The sequence below is a fragment of the Erythrolamprus reginae genome, chromosome 2 (assembly GCF_031021105.1).
Source record: "Erythrolamprus reginae isolate rEryReg1 chromosome 2, rEryReg1.hap1, whole genome shotgun sequence".
In the NCBI taxonomy this organism is placed as follows: Eukaryota; Metazoa; Chordata; class Lepidosauria; order Squamata; family Dipsadidae; genus Erythrolamprus; species Erythrolamprus reginae.
The window spans coordinates 1,151,378-1,171,497 of record NC_091951.1 but is presented as its reverse complement, the minus strand read 5'-3'; the positions used below and the strand labels follow the sequence as shown (position 1 = coordinate 1,171,497).

The following is a 20,120-nucleotide window of genomic DNA, read 5'->3' as shown; positions in this document are numbered from 1 at the left end:
GCCTTAACCACACATTAAACTCTCTGATACACGTTGTTTTATCCTCTTGGCCACAAACCGGTAACACCTCTGAGAAAGTCACTGAATCAGTTATTTTACCCAGCTCCACACTTAGACATTGAAAATCTCTTTTTACTACATTAACATTTCTCTGGGACAAATCATTTGTGCCAAGATGCACCACCACATCAACGTTATTACCTTTACTCACAGTCTTAACAATGTTTGTAATCCGCCTCCTGTCCCTGCTGGCAGTGGCCCCTGGGAGACACCTCAGCACCTTAACCACATCCTTGCTCTGTCCCAAATCAACACCTCTAACGGTCGAATCACCCACAAGAAAATGTGTCCTCTTTTTATTTCTACTAACTGTACTTGATGGTTTGGTGACATTTACGACAACTTCCCCTTTGAACATCTCCCATGGCTATATCCAATAGTCACTCTATTTTACATTATAGATTCATTATCTCCCTTTCTATTGCACAGGTACAATGCCTCATTTGCTTAAGTTGAGTTCCTTAAGGCATACCAGGGACGTATACTCAACAAATCATCTTATATGTTTGTATTATACTACTCCCACCTTACTACTCCTTGTATCTTATCCATAAGTGTGGGATATGTCACCAATTACATTCTATTCTCCAGGCCTTGATCAAACAACATTTGTAAAGATAGGCCTCTAAATAAACCATTATCCTGGTATATGTTTATAATGGGGTACATATACCATTTCTCCACCTTCTGGGACGTGTTTATGTAATGTTATAGTGTAGAATCATGTTTCTTCTCAGTTACCCTTTCACAAATGACCCATTTGTTTACAAAAAATGTTAGATTTGTCTATTGTGCAGGGCTCATCTAATCCAGTTGCAAGAATGCATAAGCATGAACATATAAGTCACCAAATTAAAAACACACTTGTCTTAGGGCTTCAGCTTTTCCCTTTCCAGCAACTCTATGGATAATTGTGTTCACACCTCTTGCCTATATATTACATACCAATTGGCTGGTAACATATTTCCCTACTATCACCAGGCATATTTTACTCTGTCCATTTAGAACATCCCAAGTAATCACCCTTGCAAGTTAGATTTTATAACAATCTTGACTTCTTCAAACAATAGGGGACATATATGCATTATATCTGGATTGTTAATTCCCCTTTTCTTAATGTCTCCCATCTCCCTTGTTTAACTTCGTCTCATTTCATTCACATAGCTTATTGCACAGTTTTGCTAAGGCTACATTGTATAAAAATACCAGTTTGGAAGGTGCTTTTGTTTGACGTTATAGCAATAATAATTCTTCTTCTATAATCCTTCACTTCTTATATAAAGGTGTGTAATCTATACCCTTAAAAGTATTACTTATAAATAACTTCCACTTCATAGCTTCATCCCAATCCTTTTTCTTCCACATTTGTACTGTGAATATTTTCCTACTGGCATTCCACTACTGAAAGTGGATCTGAGACACATTCCAGTATTCAAATCTGGATCAATTAATGCTAGTGATGATGTTTGTGTATACCAATGATCCTGTCCGGTATGGAAACAGAGCTGCTATCATGTCACCAGGTGATTAGATAACACAGCCTCTGATCCCATCCCTTTGTGTACAGTATAACATTCCACAAAACAATCACCAACTTTATTATCACATTCATGCTGCTACGTATTATGTGTACTAGGCCCCCCCCCAGCGTATAGTTGCATGTCATGTGTATATGTGACAGTATTGTATACACTAACACTCTGAATTCAGGGGCTTACATCCACAAGTTTACACAACATAAATGTGACTTATTCAGATATAAGAATGACAATGGCAAAATAAAACATTCCTATCCAGATTCACAAATCCACCCTCCAAAGTTTCATTTATGAAAAAAAACATTAAAAGGTTTCTTAGTCCTTCTTTCTCTCACTCTGCTTCCGGGAGACACTGATAAACTGACAAAGTCCATTCCTTCATGCATCAGACCCTTCATATGTGTCCATGGCATGCACAGTCATCTCAATCATTATCAGTCTTTTCAATGGACATTCCCAAATAAACTTCCAGTTGTGTCCTTTTAAGTTTTCATTCAGGAATCAGTCCTCACTCTTAAATTTATGCATTTGTAAATAAGCCACCAGCCCGTTGTTCTGTCTGGGTTTTCCCAGACCTCAACACCAACTGAAAAAACAGCCAGACACTCTGGTAAAAGCCAAAAGTATTTTATAGCTGGAAAAAATAAGCACAAAGGAAAACCTGTCTTCACAACAGACAGGCTATAATATGTTACAGCAGGGTCCTGATGTCCAGTCAATCCCACAAGCTTCTTGCTGGCACCCCCCCCAAGGTTTCAATAGTCTAAGGCACAAACCAGGATTGTAAGCCACCAAAGTTCACAGACAGGTCTCACGAATCTCCAAGATAAAACTCCACAAGCCAGGAAGGGTGGGTCCGCCTTTTAACCATTCCCAAGAGCACCACACCCAAACCCAGCTGTGACCTCTAATGCTGGAAATACTTAGCCAATTGAGTCCGTCTCTGATTAGCTCTCCTTTGTCGCATATCTATGATGTCTTGAGCATTTTCCCCTAAGGAATCCAGGCTGCTTGCTGGGGAGAGCTCCCCCTGGTGGGACTCTGGCTGTCCTTCTTCAGCCTGGGATTCCTCTTCCTCGTCAGTCTGCACCTCCTGTTCCTCAGCCTCTCCCTCTGAGCTGGAAACCGACAGAAGGTCAGCCATTCCCGGAGGGGTCCCAGACTGAACCACAACACCCGTCAGACCTTAAACGAGAAAAAACTGGGACAAGTTCGTTTTAGTTCTCTCAGAGACAATTTAGCATCTCAGTGCATCTCGTTCCGGTATTACACACTTAAATATACATTGCACAATCATTTATACACATACAAATGCTAAAGGTAAACGTTTCAAAGTTGTTATAACTTTATACTGCTTCTGGGATTCAATTTTCTCCCCAGCCTTTGCCAAATATACTCAGACAGAAGAGAATCCTTTTCAGTTCCCTATTCTACTAAATAGACCATAAAACGTGTACCTCTACCATTATCAATATACATTATTAATATACATATTCTTTTCCATACCAAGGCATATTTGTTTCACTATTATATTCACTCTCATCTTAAGTATTTATCATTACAAATGAAAATGCTTTCACCCATCCACTTAAAGGATTCAATTCTTACCCAAATACATATCTCAACTGCTGGCATTTTTCTTTTCTTTTTTAATGTAATTCACTCACTTCACTGAAATGACCAGCCAGCAGGTTACCTACTACAATTAGTCCTCTCATTCCTTTGAATTCAAACAGTACACTGAGATCCAGAAATACCCTTCTCTCCAGATTTTCCAAGTTCACCATTAAAGACCCTTTGGTCCTGGGAATTCAATATTACCAGGTTCACCTTGTGGACCAGCTGGATCAGCTGGACCAGGGCAACCATCAGGTCCAGTTGAACCAGGAAGACCTAGACCTGGGCTTCCAAATTGTCCTGGAAGACCTCATAGACCCATCAGACCAGGTTCACCAGTGGGGACTAATAGCACCACCTAAACCTTGTACCACCATATTTGCCATAAGACCCTGGATCACAAGATCCAGATTCTCCAAAAAGAACCTATTGAACCACAAAAACCTTGAGGCCCTGTTTAACCAGGTTCACCAGGCTCGCCTGGAGGTTCCTGGTTAACAGGAAGACCAAGTAATTCCAAAAAACAAACAAACCCAGCAACACCACTAGGGCTGACTACTACTAGCATCAGCTTGTCCTGGAGTACCTTCTTCACCAGGTACACCAGATTTACTTTTGTTATCAACAGTATCAGGTTATTCATCCCAACCACTGTATTCCCTTATTTATGTTATTCCAATACCCATGTTTTAGTACATACACTCATTCACAATCAATCAAAAACAAACATTCTTTCACAATGAATGGAAAACAGTTATGCATCCTTTCATGCATATGTCCAACATATTTCTCACACTAAGTTAAATTATTAGTTGTCCTTCTTCTTCCCTACCACCTCTTTTACAGCACCTCATCTTTACTCAATAATCCACATCTTATACAGGCATTTCTTATAATCAGTCACACCGATCATTCAGCTTTATTTTTCTCAGACAGCATATAAAAACCCCTACTTATCACATACATTGCTTACTACCACTGCTTGTTAAATCTCTTCTATCCAATTTTGTTACATTTGTAAAGCAACCCCCTTTCACAAAACCTTTCCCAGTTTTGTTTAGCAGCTAAACAAAATTATACTATAAACAAACACCCTACAGGTCTATCCTAATCCATTCAAATGCCTTCAGCCTCTAACACCTTCCTTCACCACAGGAAATCATCAATCCAAAACTTTCAAAACTACCTGTCTTCTAAATCACAACAGGTTTATCTAATGTAGCTACACACTTTTTATTACATTCTGTAGCTAACCCAACATTTACTACCACAAACAACCCAAATACCAACACTACTATTATAACAGCCAGAGTTAGAAGGGACCTCAAAGGTCATCTAATCCAACCCCCTTTCTTCAGCAAACAGCTCTCTACCAATTCATAAAAATGACAACAGGCAAACCGCTCCACTATGTAATCACTGGCTTCATTCCAGCATCCTCATACGTATCGTCCCACATCATCTAACAGTTTTCACATAGGAGTATTTCTTCATCAATAAACAATATAAAACACAGAACCACAATCCCAAACATATGTATAAACACTACTTATACCATGCTGTACAAAACAACCACACTTCCCTGCATTCTCTCAGATTACAAACCACATTACAAACCAGAGAAAATAATGTGTAAAAGGAAAAGAATGTTGCACAATCAACATTCATACACTCATAAACAACTTTCTCTTCCCTTAAAACAAAGCCAAATCCAGAAATACGTTACCATACAGTGCAAAAATCTATTGTCACAGAACTGATTTATCTAAATCTACACGAGCTTCTCAGCTGTATTCAATAATGCCACAGATTTAATCCAGAAAACAAGTATCTATCATCGAATTCTACTCAATTGTGAAATTTTTCCTAAAATGTTGAGCTTCCTTACGAGCATTGTAAAATCCAGCAACAATTGTCACAGCAACAATTAAATATTTTCATTTCATAACACCACAAGACTCCCTACCAGTACTTTATTTCATTTAACAGATTGGTGTACAATTCATAGTTCATAATCAAAGCTTTTTACAATAAAATATGATTCCCCTCATATCTCAAGGTATCCTTCAAAATCTCCCAGCTAGCAATTTTCTTATGGGCATACAATAAGAGACTATTACTTCCAACAGATATAAAAGGCAATTGTTAAGGAAAATCCAATTCCTGCTATGTATCCTAACTAGGTCTGTTTTAGAGATACAGTGTTAGCTTTTCCTTTAACTTAATAAGTAATTACTAGTAACTTAGTAGGCTTGACATTCCATCTCAGTTCTCTGTTTCAAACCAAGATAAACACTTATATCAAAAAACATCAAAATAGTCTGTTATTTCCCTCAATACTGGACTCCAGTTCATCATATGTAAAACATACACACTACTATACATGGGAAAAAAACCTCTTTCATACCCACATCTACACACTAATCTTGGAATTCACCAACACGGAATTCCCTCCAACTGCCACATAAAGTCATTAAAAAAAACCTTTATAACTCTTTCTCATCCTCAACCTCTTAATATACATAACAAATAAACTTAACAACTCAGCCACAGAACTGCAAACCTTTCACCTGTGTATTAAACACATGCCATCTATCCCAATACAATATTTAAATTCTCTACTCTCTCACATAATGAATATCCACAAATCCCCTCACCTCCAGCTGCTTATAAACCAAGCCTGCTGTAATAAATTAATTCTCCTTCAAACCTACTGCACCAAACTATCCCAGGAACAACAATAGCCCCTCAACAATTATAAACTTACTTCCTCAAAAAGAAAACACAGCCTGTCAACCCACTTAACTTCAAGACAGCCTCATATTCTCACATTCCTTGTCTTAAACAAGCAATACTATAAACCCTACACATACAGTCTCAACTCCAATTCATCAAACAAAAAAAACCCTTAGTACTTACCATCTGCTCACCCGAAACATCTATCTTCGATTATTAATCACATTTATCAAAAGCTCTATGTCTCAAGAATTCAAGAATATCAGTTAGACTTCCTTACACCTCTTGCAATAATCTTTCTGCTTTACCAGCAATCTAACTATAACCATATGTATTACACTTCTTAAATCATACCAGCAAAAGGACAAAATACTATATAGCATAGCTGCTATCACCCCATAAAGGCACCATTCTGCTCTTCAAGATACAACTTACCAGCAGCCGTCATCCTTTGTCAGAGAGGGGGAAAGAAAAAGAAAGAAGAAAAACAAAACAAAACACATACTTCCACCACAGCATCTGCTGTCAGTTTTAAGTAGACGAAACCCATTCCTAGCATACGCTATCTCCTAAATTTAAAGTCAACACCCATATTTTTGTTCCATAATAAAACCCCTGTTTCATTATGACATAAACGTTCACCCCGAAGTGAAACATAAGCAAACCGATATTCAACTATGTAAATATCCACTCTGATCCCTTTAAAACTCTTACTCCACGGTGTCACCACCCAACATGTGTTTTAAATTAGTTCTCGTGCACAAGAACCCAGCACAAATATAGAGACATTTCTCTCACATGCTCTGCGTGCCCACATGTATTCAATCATGCTACCACATATCACCAACTCAGGATCAGACTCCTTAGCCACCTTTACTCACCAAGGACGCTTGCTCTCGCCGGCAGCTGCAACTTTTCCCGGGAAACCTCTTATTGTCTTGGCCTCTCAGTTCGAAAAGAAGCTAATTCCTGGACATGGAAGCAAGAGAAAACCAGCCACTGGAAAAAACTCCAGTAAGGGCGCCCTGCCAGGTTTCTCTCGTCCTCCATCCAGGAAAAAAGTTCTCGGGCCCCACGTTGGGTGCCAATTGTTAAAAAAATTCCCCAGACCATGAGAATAAAAGCTAAAAGACCACATGATATATATATCATAGAAACATTTATTAAACATAACATATATCAACACATAACATATATCAAACATAACATAAAGACACCAATATGATAATACTGTATCATATCAGGACCAATTGAAGACACTCAAAAGGTGTACTCAAAAAGGTAAAGTACCTAACTTCAAGAACCATCTTTTATAGTATTTTAATGTCTGGTTTACACCCCCTTCCTCCTGTCCATATATGGGGTTGTCTTGCATCCAATTTCATCATAGTTCCTTGGAACTCTCTAGATTAATCCATCAAGCCTTTATCCTGTTTATGAATGTTCCTTGGCATAAACAATAGGATTTCTTCATCTTGATACAGGATGTAAACATGTTATTGTACTGTTTGTTTTTCTGGCAAGGACTGCTGTCCAAAAGGTCGGAAGTTTAGTACTCTAATAAGAGTGTTTTGTATCCATCTAGGCCTTAGATGCCTAGATTCTATAGATTCTATAGATAATTCTCTCATCTGCGAAGCGAACACAGTTGCTTGTAATGAGATCACAAAGGTCATTGATGTAGAGAATGAAGAGCATTGGTCCCAGAACACTACCTTGGGGGACACCGCTTTTAACAGGGACAGGGGTAGATATGGTGCTTCTTATTTTAACCACTTGTTGTCTGTTTGACAGGAATGCTGTTATCCAGCTGTGGAGGGATCCTGAGATGCCATAGGATTTGAGTTTTAGTAGTTTGTCGTGGACCACTGAGTCAAAGGCTTTGGAGAAGTCAATATAAATTGCATCTATAGATTTTCCTTGGTCAAGATGAGTAGTCCATATGTTTTTGCAGTGGAGGAGCTGTAGGTTGCAGGATAGTTTTTTTCTGAAACCAAATTGTTTGCTAGAGAGCAGATTATTAGTTTCAAGGTGGAGGCTAATTGATTGGTTTATAATTGATTCCATGACTTTGCATGGGACGCAGCATAGTGATATTGGTCTGTAGTTATCGACAAGAGAAGGGTCTCCTTTTTTGAAGGTGGGGATGACCATTGCTTTCAACCATAGCTTAGGAAGTGTGCTGGTACTGAAAGATTTTTTGAAAATTATGCTTAGTGGTTCAGCTATAGCAGAAGAACGCTTTTTTAGGAAGTATGCGCATAGACCATCTGGTCCGACTGATAGGGAAGGTTTAATGCTTTTTCAACTCGGTCTTCAGAAAAGTCTATAAGGGTTAGGTCATTGAGAGAGTTTGAGTTGCGATTGATGAAATTGGGGATGAACCATTACTGTTAACCAAGACAGATCCAAAGAATGAGTTGAGGAGATTAGCTTTGGAAGAATCATCAGGGTATTCTTTGTCGTTGGGTCCTTTGAGTGGTAGGATAGGTCTAGAATCCTTAAGTTTGTTGTTGACGAAGTTGTAGAAGGCTCGATTAGATTTGGTGCGTAGGAGGTTTTCCTCTTGTTTGCTGTGGTAGTTAAAACATTCTGCTTTTATTTTGTTGCAAATGCTTTTATAACGACTTTTAAAGTTGGCTACTTGTCCTTTTTTGTTTTTTCCACCAGAGATTTTTTTTTTTTGTAATTTTCTTATTGAGATGGGAAGGTTGTTTTTCTTGTTTGAGGTAGATGTTAGTGGTATGCGAAGTCTGATAATTATTTTCATCTTGAGCAAGAATGTGTTGTAGAGATCATCAGTAGACTTGCAGTTAGAGAAAATAGTCTACCAGTTTAATGTTGAGTGATGGACTTCAATGTATTCATAGTTAGCTTTTTGGAAATTGAATTGTCCAACAAGACCCGGTATGACTTAGATTAGATTAGATTAGATTTATTGGATTTATATGCCGCCCCTCTCCGCAAACTTGGGGCGGCTCACAACAGGGTAAAAACAGTACATAATAACAAATCCAATACCCACCAATCCAACTACAATTTTAAACTAAAAAATTCATAAAAAACAGCCCCAGAATATTAAAAAACATATATACAATCAATCTAACATCAAAACAACATGAGCAAGGGGGAGATGTTTCAGTTCCCCCATGCCTAACGGCAGAGGTGGGTTTTAAGAAGTTTGCGAAAGGCAAGGAGGGTGGGGGCAATCCTAATCTCAAGGGGGAGCTGATTCCAGAGGGTCGGAGCCACCACAGAGAAGGCTCTTCCCCTGGGTCTCGCCATACGACATTGTTTAGTCGACGGGACCCGGAGTAGGCCAACTCTGTGGGACCGAACCAGTTGCTGGGATTCGTGCAGCAGAAGGCGGTCCCGGAGATATTCTGGTCCACTGCCATGAAGGGCTTTATAGGTCATAACCAACACTTTGAATTGTGACCAGAAACTGATCGGCAACCAATGCAGACTGCGGAGTGTTGGAGTGATATGGGCATACTTAGAGAAGCCCATAATTGCTCTCGCAGCTGCATTCTGCATGATCTGAAGTTTCCGAACACTTTTCAAAGGTAGCCCCATGTAGAGAGCGTTACAGTAGTCGAGCCTCGAGGTGATGAGGGCATGAGTGACTGTGAGCAATGACTCCTGGTCCAAGTAGGGCCGCAACTGACGCACCAGGCGAACCTGGGCAAACGCCCCCCTTGCCACAGCTGAAAGATGTTTCTCTAATGTGAGCTGTGGATCGAGGAGGACGCCCAAGTTGCGGACCCTCTCTGAGGGGGTCAATAATCCCCCCCAGGGTAATGGATGGACAGATAGAATTGTCCTTGGAAGGTAAAACTTAGATTAATTTAAAGGGGAGAAGGGCAAGGAAGAAGAGGAAAGTAAAAATAAAAAGTGATATAAAAAGATGAAAGTAAAATGATTAGATTAAATTAGATTAGATTTATTGGATTTATATGCCGCCCCTCTCCGCAAACTCGGGGCGGCTCACAACAACAATAAAAACAGTACATAATAACAAATCCAATGCCCACCAATCTAATTACAGTTTAAAATTAATAAATTCATAAAACAATCCCAATGTATATAAAAACAGACACACAGTCAATCAATCAATGGCAAAACAACATGGGCAAGGGGGAGATGTTTAGGTACCCCATGCCTGACGGCAGAGGTGGGTCTTAAGGAGTTTACGAAAGGCAGGGAGGGTGGGGGCAATCCTAATCTCAGGGGGGAGCTGGTTCCAGAGGGTCGGGGCCCCCACAGAGAAGGCTCTTCCCCTGGGTCCCGCCAGATGGCATTGTTTGGTCGACAGGACCCGGAGAAGGCCGACTCTGTGGGACCTAACCAGTCACTGGGATTCGTGCGGCAGGAGGCGGTCCTGAAGATATTCTGGTCCGGTGCCATGAAGGGCTTTGTAGGTCATAACCAACACTTTGAATTGTGACCGGAAACTGATCGGCAACCAATGCAGACTGCGGAGTGTTGGAGTGATATGGGCATACTTAGAGACGCCCATAATTGCTCTCGCAGCTACATTCTGCACGATCTGAAGTTTCCGAACACTTTTCAAAGGTAGCCCCATGTAGAGAGCGTTACAGTAGTCGAGCTTCGAGGTGATGAGGGCATGAGTGACTGTGAGCAATGACTCCCGGTCCAAATAGGGCTGCAACTGGCGCACCAGGCGAACCTGGGCAAACGCCCCCCTCGCCACAGCTGAAATGTGTTTCTCTAATGTGAGCTGTGGATCAAGGAGGACGCCCAAGTTGCGGACCCTCTCTGAGGGGGTCAATAATTTCCCCCCCAGGGTAATGGATGGACAGATAGACTTGTCCTTGGGAGGCAAAACCCACAGCCACTCCGTCTTGTCTGGTTTGAGTTTGAGTTTGTTGACACCCATCCAGGCCCCAACAGCCTCCAGGCACCGGCACATCACTTCCACTGCTTCGTTGACTGGACATGGGGTGGAGATGTACAACTGGGTATCATCGGCGTATTGATGATACCTCACCCCATGCCCTTGGATGATCTCACCCAGCGGTTTCATGTAGATATTAAATAGCAGGGGGGAGAGGACCGACCCCTGAGGCACCCCACAAGGGAGAAACCTAGAGGTCGACCTCTGACCCCCCACTAACACCGACTGCGACCGACCAGAGAGGTAGGAGGAGAACCACTGAAGAACAGTGCCTCCCACTCCCAACCCCTCCAGCCAGCGCAGGATACCATGGTCGATGGTATCGAAAGCCGCTGAGAGGTCAAGGAGCACCAGGACAGAGGACAAGCCCCTGTTCTGGGCCCGCCAGAGATCATCCATCAACGCGACCAAAGCAGTTTCTGTGCTGTAGCCGGGCCTGAATCCAGACTGTTGAGGACCTAGATAATCGGCTTCTTCCAAGGACCGCTGGAGTTGGAATGCCACCACCTTCTCAACAACCTTCCCCATGAAGGGAAGGTTGGAGACTGGACGGTAGTTATTAAGCAAGGCTGGGTCCAGGGAAGACTTCTTGAGGAGGGGGCGCACAAGTGCCTCCTTATAAAGGGGCAGAAAGGACCCCCTCCCCAAGGAGGCGTTGACATTCTCCTGGACCCAGCTCCGTGTCACCCCTCGACTGGCCGAAACCAACCAAGAGGGACACGGATCCAGTAAACAGGTGGCGGAACTCACAGCTCCAATGGCCTTGTCCACTTCATCAGGTGTCACCAAGTCAAACTCCTCCCAGACAGATGGACAAAGACGTTTAGCCCCAGTCACCTCGACTGACTCGTTGTCAGTCGACTCTGTTTTATAATTGGAGTCGAGGTCCGCTCGGATCCGAGCGATTTTATCAGCGAAAAACGTGTTAAAATCCTCGGCACTACTCTGCAAGGGCTCCCCAACCCCCCTCTGATTAAGAAGGGAGCGGGTTACCCTAAACAGAGCGGCCGGGCGGGATTCCGCTGATGCAATCAAGGCGGCATGATACGCGCATCTTGCCGCCTTGAGCGCCACTTTGTAAGTCTTAATATGAGCTCTTACAAGTGTTCGATCGGATTCGGACTTACTCTTCCTCCATCACTTCTCTAGACGTCTCTTCTGGCGTTTCAACACCCGGAGCTCCTCGTTGAACCATGGAGCTCTACGGGGTCTAGTGCCACGGAGAGGTCGCAACGGCGCAATCCGGTCAAGAGCCTCCACTGCAGCCTTGTTCCAGGCCTCAGCAAGAGACTCTGCCGAACTGTGGACGAGTGTATCTGGAATAACCCCAAGCGCCGTCTGGAAACCTTCTGGATCCATCAGGCGTCTGGGGCGGAACCTCCTAATTGGTTCTGCCTCCCTGCGGGGAAGGATTGGAGCCAGGAAGTTAAGCCGCAGTAGGAAATGATCTGACCACGACACAGGCAACATTTCTAAGCCCCTTAATCTCAGATTATTACTCAATTGCTCAGAGAGGAATATCATATCGGGTGCGTGTCCACCCTCGTGAGTCGGACCCTGAACTACTTGAGTCAGGTCCATGGCTGTCATGGTGGCCATGAACTCCTGTGCCAGTCCAGAGGAACTGCTGAGCGACGGTAGATTGAAGTCCCCCAGGATGATAAGTCCGGGGAACTCCACCGCCAACCCGGCCACCTCCTCGAGCAGCACAGGCAGGGCTGTTGACACGCAGCTGGGAGGCAGGTACGTGAGTAACAAGCCCACCTGAACCCCTAAGTCCAACTTCACCAGGAGGGACTCGCAACCCGCAACCTCTGGAGCAATGAGCCTACGCAGGCCAAGACTCTCCCTGGCTATAATAGCCACTCCTCCCCCCCTTCCCTGGGGTCGAGGTTGGTGCCATACCCGAAACCCAGCTGGGCAAATTTCAGAGAGAGGGACTCCTCCCTCCGGGCCCAGCCAGGTTTCGGTCACACAAGCCAGGTCGGCCTCCTCATCCAGGATTAAATCCCGGATGAGGAGAGCTTTATTTACCACCGACCTGGCATTGAGTAGCAACAACTTGAGCCCAGGGCCAGAACACTCATCACCAGTGCCTTGAGTTAAGCTCATGGAGCCGGAAGAAGGGATTGCTACTAAGCAGCGATCCCTCCTTCCCCTGGAACGGCTAGCTCCATGGCTTCCGCCATACCTGCCTCTCCCCAGCAAGACCGGAATATTTTGACCCTCTGCCATCCCAGAGATAAGTGTCCTCGTCCCTCCTGCCCTTCCAGCGTCAGTTGTGCCAAAAATTCCATTCATATCATATTCATTCATTTCATATATATTATAATTCCCCCCACCCACTCCATTCCATCTATCACCCCCGTCCCATTCATTTTCATTCACAGTATTCCATTCATTCCAATAATTACTAAAGTAATCTCATTCACTCATGCCATCCCTACCACCCTCCCATCCAACCCTATTCACTCCGTTCCTTTCAATGTGATAATTAAAAACATCCATCACTAAAAACCCAACAATTAATTATTAAATATAAATTAGATAAAATACAATTCTAAAAACCCAATTAATTATTAAATATAAATTAGCTAAAATACAATTCCCAATTAATTAATTAAATTAATTAGATATTAAGATAAGAATATAAAAATAGCTAAATATAAAAAATATAGGAAAATATATATACTGTATATAGAAAAAATATAGAGAAAGGAATCAGTCAGCAGCTCTTAAAAAAACAGCCAGTAGATGGGGTCAAAGTCCAAAAAATGGCTTCTTAAGGTCTAATACGATCGTGATTGTCCACTTGGCAATTATCCCGATTTCTGGGGGAAACAAAATCAACAAAGTGCTGGCCCTGACCCCTGACCAGCACCCCCAGTCCAAGTCCACAAGGCTTAGTTGTTATTTCCTCCGACTTTCTTAACCTTGTGTCCTTCCTTGCTCCTGTCGTTTGTATCAGTCGCCCTCCAATGTCAGCTGTTCTCCCTCGGCGGCATCTCCTCTCACAATAGTCCCTTCGGCTCCAAACCAGCACAATGTCCTCCGTTTCAATAGTCCCCCCGACGTAGGGCGTCCCCACCATTTGGCGCCACAGCGTCCCAGGAACAGATTTAGCAACGAAGGTCCAGTTGTCTTTTCCAGTCTTGGTGCTCAGCCTTCTCGGTAGTACTTCCGCAGTGAAAAACCACCCGAAAAAACACCCGACAGACATTCTGGAGCAGCAGGGCATCAGGCTCTTGTTGAGGGGTGCTCTCTTCCAGCCTCCGAATCTCCCCATCTCTCGAGCGTGGTTACAAAGGACGGCAACATGCAGCAAATGGCAGGCGGCTGTGTTGTAATTAGCAGCTGCCATTCCCGCTTCCCAGCTGATCGATCCAACAAGTCTTCGCAACGAAGGGGACAGAGAATGCCATGGAAAAGTGGGGCATTGACATCATTTTATGCAGCAAATGCTCACCTTCCGGACTGCAGATGAGCTGTTAAGCTGAGTGCCCAATTTCTCTATATTTTTAAGATTTGTTTGCCATAGTCCGGCGGGGCAGCGAATCCTCTGCCTCCACCGGAACTGGAAACTCCGGTTATTGGCTGTTGTAAATGAAATATATTGTGATTCAAATAGGTTTGATTAAGAACATTGATGGTTTAAGATTTGATTATTTTGGTTGTTGCTGTGGTTCAGCCTGAGTCAGATCAAAGACCAGCTGTGTCTCTGCTGGCTCCATGCCCGGGGGAGGCTGAGAGCGGAGAGGAGAGTTCTTGGCAGTCAGACAGTGCTGCCAGCAGTCACGAAAGTGAAGGTGATGCAAGGCCTGGGAGCCCTGGGGAAGGTCTCTCTCAAACAAGTAGCTTGGATTCTCTGGATTCCTTGGAGTCTCTGGATGACGAAGCACAAGCTATCATCAGTATGCAACAGAGACGCAGAGATCAAAGGAGAAATCAACTGCACAGATATTATCAGCGCTGAATGAGGTGTGGTCCTCATTAGCAGGGAAGGGTTTATAAGGCATGCGAACCCTTTCGGCAGCGTGGAGTGTTATCAAAGGGGAGTTGGAGTTATCTGCCTTTTCTCTCAGCATTTTTGTTCCTGGCTCGTGGCCCAGCAGCCTTGAAGACTGGTGAGAGATGTGCGTGTGTTTGTTAGCTCAACAGCCTCGTCTGACAGTAAGAATCCTGTGTTCCTGTATGAACAATTGCCTTCGTGTATCTATTTGGAGTTCCAGTGTTTTCCTGATCTGTAAGGACATTTTCTGTTGGCTTCTTTTCTCTTTACCATTATAAAACTGTGTTTGGATTCAACCGGTGTGTCTGGCTTATCTTTTTGGGTTGGTCATAGCCTCCGGAGTGACCCAGACAGAACAGCTGTATTGGCATTTTTATAGCTTTCCTAAGACTGCTAGAAAAGGTGAACAGTGTGACTATTGACTATTTTGGTGACCTTTTAAATTTTGAAAAGAATTTAAAAAAGAAAACAAGCCAATCAAGATCCTTCATGGGCTGGAGGACTCAGAGGGACCCCCTCTCCATCAATAGCCCACAATAGGTTGCACTATCTCCCCTTAATAAACTCTCCAGGAACAGAAGTTTCCAAAAATATTTCTGAAGGTGGCCCTCTTGGCCACCTGCTAACCTTGATGAGAGGCCCCCCTATATGGTCCCCTTCCCACAACCTTCCTCCAGCCCCCCCAGATTCACTTTCTCGCTCTTCAAGATGAGCCCCATAGCCAGGAAGGCCACTCCTATCACAGGCCCCATAATCCCGATCCAGAGTTTGCTGTGAAAGAGCTGGAGGAACATGGCTCTGGGAAAGGAGCCTCACCTGAGTAGGAGGATCAGGCCCACCTTTCCCCAGGAGGGCCCATTCTGGGTCTCCCCACGAGGGTGTCTCCCCCTCCTCAGAGCAGGACAGGGTCCCCAGAGGAGGGAATGGAGGGGAGGGACTCAGCCCACTGGCTGGCATGCTTCACCTGGCAAGCATAGAAATCCAGCCATTGGGTCTGGGTCCCAGCATCACTTAGAGCTGGTGGGTCCAGTCTCCATTCTGGAGCTTCTATACAAAGGCTACACTCTCCTTCTCCAGCTGCTGGTTCTTCAGCGATTGGATCTCCATCTCCACAGGAAAAAAGCCCATGGTGGTGCAGGAATAGGAGGCACAGGAGCAAGAACGGAAGACCAAGTTGGTTACTTCAGGTGCCACCTGGGACTGACCATGTCCAGAGCCCTGGCAACCCTTTAATTGCAGGATGCACCAAGACTTTGTTAGGGCAAAAGGATTGAAATTAAGAGAGAAAACCTGAGACGACAAAGGAAGGAAAAATACTCGGGTGTGTAAGACTCGTTTTGAGTGTTTTGCAGTGAGAAACTTTGATTTAGGACTTTGGAACCAGCTCTGGAGATCTTGAGCAGGACTGCTACAGGAAACCCCTGAATTTACGATCCCAGGAGTCAGAACTCCTTCTCTTTGTTTTATGTGCTGACGCAGCCTGCCCCGAAACAGCTTAGGAGAGGGGATGACTCAGAGGCTGAACTAGAAGTGACATACTACCCCCCCCCCCCGGATCGGCTGAGAACATAGAGATACTAAAGAAAACATAGACATAAAACATAACTAAAGAAGAGGGGGGAAAAGAACTGAAATCTGACTCTGACACAACAGAAAACCAAGGGAAAGTACATAAAACTGAAAAAGAATTTGATTACATAACCTGCTCTTTCTTTTTATATATTTGATTAGGTGTGAACAGATGCTTATTAACTTTTTCAGTTGATATTATACTATATTACTTTTTGGTAAGGTATATTAGAATTATCATTATGTATATATATATAACAGTTTAGCTCCATTTTATCCTTCTTTTTTTGAATTTATAGTTAATCTAGTATAGTTTTGATTGGTTGCGTCCTAGATTATCACTGAATTTAATATGAGATTTTTGTATCAGATTGAAAATTTATTTCTAGTACTAAGATATTTATTGTACATTGCTTAGATATATCCTTACTCTCCCTTTCCCTTCTCCTCTTTCTTTTCTTCTTTTTTCTTTCTTTCTACAATAGTGATATAAGCTAACCTAAAAATCATTTCCTAAATATTTTCAATCAAGATCAACAATTTTCTTCCTCTTGTTTTCCTTCCTTTTGACATGTTTAGAAGTTAAATCTGATGATACTTATTGCTCTGACATCCATATCAGTTTTTCCCTCTAGTCCCATTTTCTGGGTAACCAACTAACGATCCGTGAATACTATTTAAATTCATTCTTTTCAAAGTCTATAAAATTCTAGAGAAACAAGATCAAATACTAAAGGAGATGGCAGGCAACCAATCTAGAGGCGGCAAAAAACTAATTTCTACGGGGCCATCCAGTAGTGCCTCCCCTGCCTCACATAGGCAAATTGACGAGATGCTGTCACTAGAGAAGGATAAAGGAAACATGTCTCTGATGCAGAATATGAACAGTATATTAACTATAATGCAGGAAACAATGTTTAAATTACAAGAAGTTATTACCAACAACCACATAGAATTAAAAACAGATATATTAAGATTAGAAAATAGACTGAAAACAATTCAAGCCGACACACAAAAAACGAGCAAAAAATTGTAACCATCGAAAAACAGAATGAAAGAAAAATAAAATTGGTGCATCAAAAAGCAAGACTCATAGAAACATAGAAGTCTGACGGCAGAAAAAGACCTCATGGTCCATCTAGTCTGCCCTTATACTATTTTCTGTATTTTATCTTAGGATAGATATATGTTTATCCCAGGCATGTTTAAATTCAGTTACTGTGGATTTATCTACCACATCTGCTGGAAGTTTGTTCCAAGGATCTACTACTCTTTCAGTAAAATAATATTTTCTCATGTTGCTTTTGATCTTTCCCCCAACTAACTTCAGATTGTGTCCCCTTGTTCTTGTGTTCACTTTCCTATTAAAAACACTTCCCTCCTGGACCTTATTTAACCCTTTAATATATTTAAATGTTTCGATCATGTCCCCGCTTTTCCTTCTGTCCTCTAATGACTTAGAGAATTCCTTGATTCATCTGGAAATGGAGAGGTCCTCATATTTCCTAAGATTCCAAAATGTAATTGAAACAGAAAACGAGAATTTGGGTGAGATTATGATAACGATTGTTGCGGGAATTCTACATCTTAGTCGAGATGAGGTGTTAACGGATAGATGAAATTTATAGAATTCAAACTAACTATGCCCGTAGACATCAATTGCCACACAAAGTTCACTTGAGATTCTCTAGAAAGAATATCAGAGATAAGATCTATGTGATTTCCAGGGAGGGTAAACTTACATATAAAGGAAGGGTATTGAATATTCTCAAACAAATCTCCAGAAGAGTACGGGAAAGGAGAAGGGATTATAAAAAAAACTGGCAACCCTCCTAAATAAAAAATAACATTTAGATGGACCATTCCGGAAGGTATGATGATAAACTTAGAAGGAAAAACTAGACCTTATTGATACTTCGGAAAAGACACAGGAGTTTTATGAACAGATAACCAGCCTGGAATTGGAATTAGAAAGCAGAGAAAGACAAAAGCAAAGAGGACAAAATAGAATTAGAATTACAAAGCAAAGAGAGAAGAAACAAGACCAGTGGAAGAAAAGAAAGTAAAGGGAATAGCGGAGGGAACTAAGACTAGAGCACCAACAGTATATAAGTAAAGAAGAGGGAGAGGAGAGGGAGAGAGGGAGAGAAGGGAAGGGGAGAGAAATCTGATGCCATTTGAACCGAAATTAATCTCAATAAAAATCAATGGCCTTAACAATGCTTATAAATGAAAAAAAATATTTTTCAAACTTTTGAACCAAGGAGCACAAATAATTTACCTTGCGGGAAGTCCACATTAAACAACCACACAAAAAATATTTTGAATATTCTAAACTGGGGGAATTATATGCGTCAGTAGATGGTAAGAAGGGGGTTGGCCACCTTTGTGAAAACATAGAAACATAGAAACATAGAAGTCTGACGGCAGAAAAAGACCTCATGGTCCATCTAGTCTGCCCTTATACTATTTTCTGTATTTTATCTTAGGATGGATATATGTTTATCCCAGGCATGTTTAAATTCAGTTACTGTGGATTTATCTACCACATCTGCTGGAAGTTTGTTCCAAGGATCTACTACTCTTTCAGTAAAATAATATTTTCTCATGTTGCTTTTGATCTTTCCCCCAACTAACTTCAGATTGTGTCCCCTTGTTCTTGTGTTCACTTTCCTATTAAAAACACTTCCCTCCTGGACCTTATTTAACCCTTTAATATATTTAAATGTTTCGATCATGTCCCCCCTTTTCCTTCTGTCCTCCAGACTATACAGATTGAGTTCATTAAGTCTTTCCTGATACGTTTTATGCTTAACACCTTCCACCATTCTTGTAGCCCGTCTTTGGACCCGTTCAATTTTGTCAATATCTTTTTGTAGGTGAGGTCTCCAGAACTGAACACAGTATTCCAAATGTGGTCTCACCAGCATTCTATATAGTGGGATCATAATCTCCCTCTTCCTGCTTGTTATACCTCTAGCTATGCAGCCAAGCATCCTACTTGCTTTCCCTACCGCCTGACTGCACTGTTCACCCATTTTGAGACTGTCAGAAATCACTACCCCTAAATCCTTTTCTTTTGAAGTATTTGCCAACACTGAACTGCCAATACAATACTCAGATTGAGGATTCCTTTTCCCCAAGTGCATTATTTTACATTTGGAAACATTAAACTGCAGTTTCCATTGCTTAGACCATTTATCTAGTAAAGCTAAATCATTTACCATATTACAGACGCCTCCAGGAATATCAACCCTATTGCACACTTTAGAGTCATCGGCAAATAGGCAAACCTTCCCTACCAAACCTTCCCCTATGTCACTCACAAATATATTAAAAAGAATAGGACCCAGAACAGATCCTTGTGGCACACCGCTTGTAACCTGACTCTGCTCAGAATACTCGCCATTAACAATAACTCTCTGATGTCTATGCTTCAGCCAGCTGCAAATCCATTGAACTATCCAGGGATTAAGTCCAATCTTCACTAATTTATCTATCAGCTCTTTATGTGGAACCGTATCAAAGGCTTTGCTGAAGTCCAGGTAGGCAATATCCACGGCACCACCTTCATCCAACACCTTTGTGACATAGTCAAAGAAATCAATGAGATTAGTCTGACATGATTTGCCTTCAGTAAAGCCATGCTGATTTGGGTCTAATAAGTTATTGT

At 42.2% G+C, this 20,120-nt stretch overlaps 1 protein-coding gene and 1 long non-coding RNA gene across 4 annotated transcripts in view; both read right to left on the bottom strand.

Moving 5' to 3' along the window:
- Nucleotides 1-20,120, bottom strand: part of LOC139162876 (zinc finger protein 721-like) — a 360,849-nt gene that overhangs the window by 284,145 nt on the left and 56,584 nt on the right. The gene's annotated exons all lie outside the window — the stretch shown is intronic.
- Nucleotides 3,114-3,707, bottom strand: LOC139163004 (uncharacterized). The gene is made up of 2 exons (XR_011558394.1): nucleotides 3,525-3,707; nucleotides 3,114-3,491 (listed from the first exon to the last, which is right to left on the bottom strand). It is a non-coding gene; the product is annotated as an uncharacterized lncRNA (long non-coding RNA).